The sequence below is a fragment of the Emydura macquarii genome, unplaced genomic scaffold (assembly GCF_026122565.2).
Source record: "Emydura macquarii macquarii isolate MOO-44397 ecotype Brisbane River unplaced genomic scaffold, CSIRO-AGI_Emac_v2 contig_2676, whole genome shotgun sequence".
Taxonomy (NCBI): domain Eukaryota; kingdom Metazoa; phylum Chordata; order Testudines; family Chelidae; genus Emydura; species Emydura macquarii.
Genome location: NW_027132813.1, coordinates 6,384,105 through 6,392,261, shown reverse-complemented (window position 1 = coordinate 6,392,261; position 8,157 = coordinate 6,384,105). Strand labels below are relative to the sequence as shown.

Here is an 8,157-nt window from a genome sequence, read left to right as displayed (position 1 = left end):
CATCACAGCTGGCTCGAGTGAGCTCAGCGAGCCAGACAGGGCAGGGCCCCCAGAGCTGCGGCACCGCGCTCCCAGGAGGGGGCCCAGCCCCGGCTGCGCCGCTCCCCGCTCCCCGCCCTGTCTGCCCCCGAGCAGCTGGGCACCAACGGGTGCTTCGCTCCTTCCAGAGCCCGCCCCGCGGCAGCGCTGCCCGCCAACACGCTGGAGACACCCAAGTCCCTCCCTTCCCCAGAAGAGCAGAGCAGAGCCGGCTGCGGAGCGGCCCCCCCCGGTTCTAGGAACGCCTGGGCGGGGTGCGGGCCGGGGAGGCAGCTGGTTGGTTGTCGGTCAGGGCTTCACGCCGCCCGCGGTGTCAATCACGCCCTCCGCTCCCGCGGCTTCCCGTAAAGCGGCTGCTGGCTAACCCCAGCCAGAGTCCAAAGCATCATGGAATCTGGGCTGGTTGCTGATGCAACCTCCAGCCCTTTGCGTTAGCAGCTGCAGCCCGGCCCGGCCCGGCCCGGCGCGGAGCGCTGGTGATGACAGCTCCCCGGGAGGGAGCTGCAGGCGCGAGAGGCATGAACAAAGCTCACCGCCAGTGCTCCAGCTGAGTAATTACGGGGGGGGGGATGAAGTCCTCGTAGGGGGTGCGTGTGCAAGGAGCGATCTTCCCCTAGGAAATGTCTTTGAAACGACAGAATTCCAGAGGCGAAATGTTTGGTCCTGATCAACCAGAGGGAAAAATCTCCCTAGTGGGAGGTATCACTGAGTATCTGGAAAAGAGAGCTACATATGGCATTTTTGTGGGCTTCCTTACTGTCTAAACTGAGCCCCAAGGAAATGTCTCCGCTCCTTTCAGTTCAAGCACTGATCAGTGGCTCCTTAACGTGCTGCAAACCACAACGCATGCCCAGTGAGGTGAGCACATCAAGGAAATAGAGCACAAGTGTATGAACAACTCAGGACAAAGGTTACATGTAAGGGACACTACAACACAGCCATACTGTACCCCTGGTACAAATATCATACATGTATATTATCCTTTGCATGATTTCCTTGTAACTGTTTTTTCTCTGATCAGATGTTTTTAGTATCTCTATAAAAACAAAGGGTGTTGAACACTAATCAGAAATGACAGATGTCCCTTAAAATGTAGGAAGGATGGTGGACGTAAACCCAAGACATAGTAAAATTAGACACATAATCAGTATTCCTTGTTCTTTAAATTGAGGGGGGAGAGAGCACATCTAGAAGTCTAATAACGAGCACACAAAGAGTTTCACCCACTTGCTTTCAGCAGCTGATGATGAAACAAATGTATCGAATTCCAGTGGTCTTGACTGAATAAGTGAACAGCAATGTGGAGGTGTTGGGCTATGTACCAGAGATGAGCAAGGAAGTGGAGAGCAGACTAGGGTCAAGCAGTGCAATGCAACCTCCTCCAAGTACATACCACAATAGGACATGACTTGCTCTAGTAATTGCATCAAATGCCTTTTGAGAGCTCTTTGGTTTAATGGAGATTCTGTGCCTTTGTGTGCCAATGGATGAGAACAAAGTGTTGAGCAGGTGACTGGGAGTCAGGCACTTACTGTTTGAGCAACTCAGTTAACTTCTCTATGCCTCAGGTTGCCCATCTGTGAAATGGGTGTACCAATACCATCACACAGAGGTGGAGTGTGTCTTAATTTTTTCAAAGCACTTTGAGCTAAATGGAGCTATATCACATATCGGTTTCTAAATATACTAATATCACTGTTTGAATAAACTGTGTTGCACGCCAGCAATTACAGCGTTCCTCCAGGTAGAACAACAGCCACTGGTTGTGTTTCAGACTCTGCAAGTATAAGTCATCACAACACATGGTGTGTCTGAATAGGAACCCGCAAATCAGCATTTCCCTTCATAGCTTTAATAGTAAATATAGAAACACTTGTGACCCTATTATCTTTAGATATGACTAAATCCCACAGTTTCCTGCATGTGACATATTGTATTGAGTACTTTGGTTTCTGCAATGGAAGGACTTTTTCCTTTAAAGCTTTCTAAAGAAATAGCCACTAAAGCCTTCAGGAAGTGGTAGTGGGTGGAAAATGGAAAAAATTAAAATTTCAAGTGACTTTAGTACTGGTGAAAGGTGTCAGGATTGACAGTCTAGGTGGCTTTCCTGCACACCTGTCCTCCAGTCTGTCCAAACTGCTGCTGCTAAAATGGTCATCTTCTGCTGCTCCAACCTTGTTAGCTCCTATTCCTTTTCCAAGCTCTTCACAGCTTTGCTCATCCTGCTTTCCTCCCAAGCTGTATGCTCTGTCCAAACCTCTCTCCTTAATGCTCCCTTCATTTCCTTCTCCTTCTCTCAGTACATCTTTTTTCTCCTTGCTCTTGAAATAGTCTCTTCTTTTTTCATGCCAAGAGCTTTCTGTCTCCTTCAAATCTCTCTCTTTAAAACCTACTCCCCCCCGTCCCCTCTGATCCGATGGTAGTGTGATGATGTATGGTATGAAAACTTAAATAGACAGGGCTATGTCTGTCTCCTTCAACTCTTTTGCCTTGTCCTGCACCATTGTCTGTATTGCATTTGCCTCAATCAGACTGTAAAGGTTCTTTAGGGACCAATACATGCTATGGAGCTATGTAAGTGATTTGTAATAATAATACAGTCTATATGGATCCACAGGACATGTACAGAACAGAACACTCCTTCAAAGACACATCTTCACCCTCCCCCAAGAGTAGAGGGGATGGCTTCTAGTGGAGAGTGAGGTTTGGTCTGCATGGCCCATTCAGTCTTTGAATGAAAGCAATTTCTTAGATTGTCAAGGGGGTGAAAATTGGTGTCAATTGTGGTAATGGTTTTTATGATATGGACAAAATTCCACTGGGAACTGGCCTGAGAACCATCAACTCATTTCATGTATGCTCCCAAAACAACCATCAGATGGCAACTGTAAGTCACTACCAACCTGGGCTGGAGTCAAAAGCGGCAACCAAGGGATGAAGAGGACTACAGCCCATTACTAATTCACTGTGCTGTACAATTCCATGCATTGCTGTTGTATTAATGATCATCTTAGAATTGAAGATGTGAAGAGCAGACCATGGTCAGGCATGTCAGACATTGTCCTGAATAGATACACTGATGCTTGTGGGTATTGTAGGAATGAAGATTAAGTCACCTAAAAGAGAAAAAATAGTATACCCCATTCAAGCAACTGGAAACACAGCAATCATACTAGTTTAGTGGTTATTAAAATGCTGATGTTCAAAATGAAATGTGTATGTTTTCTTAGTCCTCACTTAGAAGGATGCATCTGGCACTTAGCACATCTCCTTAGCTGCTAAGAAAGATGAAGTCTAAATTCAAACTATAAAATCCCATTATGCTCTCCTCAGAGATTACATATTTTTCTACAAACACCCATCTGAGAGTCGTGGGCTTCTCCGCACTTTGCCTTTACTTTCACAAGGATGCACTAATAAAGAATTCTAGCTCATTTTTGAAAGTCTGAAAAGAGACAGCACATCAATTAGATAGTTTTTAGTACCTGACAAGTCAGACCTTTAGAAGCAAAAGCTCCTGCTGATACTGTTTGGTTTTCAGCACTTTCATTTTCCAGGCAATTGAAATTCTTGGTCCAAATTAGCTGGTCTGTTTCATGCGGTGTCTAACTTTAGGGGAGGTGGGGCTAATGCTACAAAAATAAACCAGTGCCTCCAATTTGCATTGCATTAGGAGTATGGGGGTGGGGGTGTTGCTTTAATAGTTACTGTGAGACTGTGACGTTGTTTTCCCTTTTGATTGTACGTCAAACAGATGAGCTGCACATGCTTGATCTCCACCAGCAGAGAGAGAATTAGATCAAGATGTGAGAGGAATTAGCCTGCAGTTGTTATGAGTTGATCAGAGAGAGATGCATTGAAATACTGAAATAAAAATAACTTCTGCAAAAGGTTCCTTTGCTTTGGTCAACTCTCTTGGACTATTGCACTGTCTCCTACTGGGCTCTGATGGATCAGGTACTGACTACTTTGGGACACAGAATACTACATTACATGGACCAATGCTCTGATCTAGGGTAACAAACCCCATGTTCCTGAATCCTTCAAAAGTCCAGCTGGTGGTCTCATTGGCATTTACCCAGTCGCGGATTATTGTGGTAACTGGTTGAACGGTAGAATTAAATCCTAATAACCATATACCCAGTCCATTTTGGCCCTTCTGCTCCCTGCCACTTCTGCGAGGAGGGAAACCTGCATTTTTGGAGCCTGTCTGATGAGGAGGAGGATTGCCACCTGCACGACACATTACCAGCCCTGTAGAAGACCCTCCACAATGCCCTGCAGGGTGCCAGCCCCACAGGTGTGGATTTGAGCAGGCAGCTAGCAGGCCTCCACTAGTTTCTCCTGTCACCTCAAACACACAGGCCAAGGCAGTTCAACTTATTGCAGATCTAGCCTGGAGTAACTCATGCTGTCTCCTCAAGGCCTAAGGTTGGTTGCAGAGCAAGCCACAGAAGCATAGCTGCCACGGGAGTGGTGCCGTTCATGGGTTGCCGGGGGTGGACAGTGGTGCAGAGGCAGTGGGGCTTCTTGTGGATCCTTCATGATCCACAGGTTTGTGGAGCCCCAGCCCCCACTGAGTTCCCCTTAAATACTATCCCTTGAATGAAGAAGGAAACATGTTAAGTTTAAATTTGTGGGGCCCACCCCTTTAACCCAGGAACATCCCATGTCTTTGCAGGCGGTATGGGGTTTCTACAGTGTCTTGTAGTGGAGCATCTCAAATGTTCATTGACTTAGCCTTATAACAGCCCTGCAAGACGAAGTATATTCCCCATTTTACAGTAGCGCTGCAAGACATTTTTCATCCAACACTTTTTTCACCAAAAAAAATGCAGATTTGGGTTGACAGAAACATTTAGAAAATTAGTGTCCACTTGGGAAAATTGTTTTGGTCAATATGAAAACAAAAGATTGGACCTGTCAAAATAAATTGCTTCGACATTATCAATATAAAACATTTGGATTTTTCTGGCTAGATTCACAAGGGGATTTAGGCACATTCCCCATTTAGAGGTGGGCGTGGTGCCGCCCTGTCTCCTCTCACCATACCCAGTAACTCAGGGGTTAGGATATGGGAGATGGAGAATCTTTGCTCTGGAGCAGGGACTGTGAACCTAGGTCTCTCTCCCTGCTCACCACTGGGCTATTGTTTTTCTGATATGGTTCTCTCTCAATCTCTCCTGTTCCATTTTGTATAAGTATTTGAATAGTCACTGGGTCAGAGAGCATGTGAGAATGACTTGATAGTGGGATGGTTGGGGCACCCCCCTGGAAAGGGTGACGTCTAGATTCAAGTCCCTGCTGCAATAAGTATTGAATTATTTATTCAAAGTGCACCAGAGAGAGCAGCCACCCTAAGAATACCCCAGAGCCTACTGCTTATGGGGACTCACCTGAGGGGGAAAGACTTGGGTTTAAGACCCTGCTCCAGAACAGGGATTCAAACTCAGATCTTCCACCTCCCAGGTCAGATCTGTAAACACTAGGCTATTGGTCATAAAAGGGGCATCACCATCACCACCTCCTCAGTTTTGAGAAGCTAGCCCTTTCGTTCCTTTGCTTTTATAGGTTAAAATGTCCAGAACAAAATGTTTCCTTTGACTTAAAATGAAACTTTTCCAACTTCTTTGATTTGCTAAAATTTCTGTTTCAGTTCAACCCCAACCAATTTTTTTCCCCTTTTCAGAACTGCCAGAAAATGAAACAGTTATTCACCCAGCTCTATTTTATAGACAGGGAAATTGAGGCAACAGTGGTGAAGTGACCTGCCCAAGGTTAAATGGTGAGGCAGTCTCAGAAATAAATTTAGAATCCAGGTCTCCTGATTCCCAGTCTTGTGCTCTAATTACTGGATAATGCTACCTCCCGTGTGTGTACAGCATGTACTATGTTCAAGCTATACTTTACCCCAGAAACAAACACTTTGTTTTGGAACATTGTTCTGACATGATTTGGGCACATCTATGTTGGCCAGCCAAACCAGTGTTGGAGCCACGTCTGGCTACAACTTGCTTTAACCCATCTTGAAGCAGAGTTTTTAAATTCAGCTAGCGTGCACATAATTAGCTAACACTTGTAAATCCTTGGGTGAAAAGTGCTGTGAGAAACGCAGAGCTCTCATGATGGAGCTGCCCCAGTTTACACCCACTGAGGATCTGGCCCACGGTGAATCTCAGGCCTGATTCTGCTCTCACTGACACCAGTTTTACATTGATTTCACTTGTGTCATTCCTGGTTAATCCTGGTGTCAGTGAGAGCAGAACCAGGCTCTCACCAAGATCGGATCACACATATAAAGGTAATTAGTGAGTGGTCCTTCCTATAAGAAAATCATCCGTCCTGTGTAGCTTTTTCTATCTAGCAATCAGTTCTTTGTAATAAATTGCTTGGTCAAAGTAACTTCAAACAAGCCTGGCTCACAGTCTCCCAGACACACATTCTTACCCGCACGCAGGCCAGGCTGCATTGTGCAATAAACTTTACAAAAACAAGAGATAACATGCATGCCTACCTAGTTTGTTCTTGCCTGAGCGCTAGGCCAATTAAGACCAACCCAGGTTCCAGGGCAAGAGAAGATCATTGTAAAGCAAATGAAGCTTTGGTTCAGTGTGTTCCAGGGCTCTTGTAGCAGCTTGGAAACTGGAGCAAAGAACTCAGAGCAGTTGTTTACATTTCGTAAAGGAATGGGAGTTGAAGGCTCTCAGTAACCAGCTCAATTGGGCCATGTGTAATTTGTTCAAAGTAACGCAGCAAGTCCGTGGCAGAGTCTGGAACTGAATTCATGTTTCCTGACTCCTAGTCTCTCCCTCCTGCTCTATGCATTAGAAAATGCTGCCCTTTTAAAGACACAGTAACCGATTTTATTCCCTGTAGCAAAGGGGAATGGCAGCTACAGTCATTTTTTTTAGATATGCTGGAAAAAACCCCTTCAGACATGACCTACAAAGAACCCTACCCCAAGAACCAACCCCTTGTCTTAAAGGTGAACTACAGATGGGAAAAAGGTTAGACAGACAAAACATTCCCACCATCTCAACTGCGGGCTGGGAAAGTTGCAGCTCAGGTTTCAGTGAATGGTGACATCACCGGTAAGAGCAAAGAAGTCAGGCCCAGGATGTTTCTTATATTTCTAATGTGAAAATGAAGCAATAAAAAAAATGAATTTTGGGGGTGGGGGTAAATTTGTGATTTTATATATCACGGAGGAGTTCAGGGAAGGACCCACATGGGGTTTTATACCTTTACACTTCACCTTTCAGTAACCATTTAAAAGTCTCCCAGTACAACTATGTTTGACCTTCTGTTAAACAGCACCTCTGCTATGTGACCAATTTTTGCTGCTCTCTTGGGAGGTAAAGACAGTTTTCACTGGGTTTCTTCTGGCAGAATGAACATACACATTTCCAAGACTCTCAAATGCTCCAAACAAAGTATTTTTATACATGCCAGAAGCTTGCTTCCCTGCTGTTTCACTGAGTATTGAAGTGTGAGCATTTGACATTAATCTCTGGGGAGTGTGGTTTTCAGCCACCACATCAGCACAGATTCTTAGTTATTTGTCAAGAACCCAGTGTACAAAACATAGGATGAAGACAGTCTCTGCTTCGAAGCATTTATGGGCACAATCTTGCAAACCCTTATCACCAGGCATAGAGCTTATTCTGATTGTGTGCAGTCAGACTGTGGAGCTGGTGATCCTATTGTCTTCAGTGGAACTAACTATGCATCAGGCCCTGTTCCATCATAGCACCTTAACATTAAGGGTGGGAGTAATTCCACTGAACTGATGTCACCTGACTTCAGTGATTCTACTCATGTGCTTATGTACATTGCTGAATTAGGGCCGACATGTCCCCCAGGATGAGCAAGGGCTCCACAATCCAGCCCATCCACACCAGTGGGACCAATCACTGTAATCATCACTACTGGTCGTGTTTGCAGAATGCAGGGCATAGATTTAAATCCTCAAACATACTCAAACTCACTGTTTCCAAGAACAAATGGAAACTGTCCCCTTAAAATACCCCCTGGCCAATGCAGAACCGGCATAATGGCCCTGCTCCTGGCCCCCCGTGTAAGGGGTGGATTGGGGGCGGATTGAGAATGCAGCCTGAA

General features: G+C 45.5%; 1 long non-coding RNA gene across 1 annotated transcript; it reads right to left on the bottom strand.

Annotated features, from left to right (window-relative positions):
* Positions 1-4: 4 nt before the first annotated feature.
* On the bottom strand, positions 5-3,684 carry LOC137164169 (uncharacterized). The gene is made up of 2 exons (XR_010922960.1): positions 3,525-3,684; positions 5-3,155 (listed from the first exon to the last, which is right to left on the bottom strand). It is a non-coding gene; the product is annotated as an uncharacterized lncRNA (long non-coding RNA).
* Positions 3,685-8,157: the final 4,473 nt, after the last annotated feature.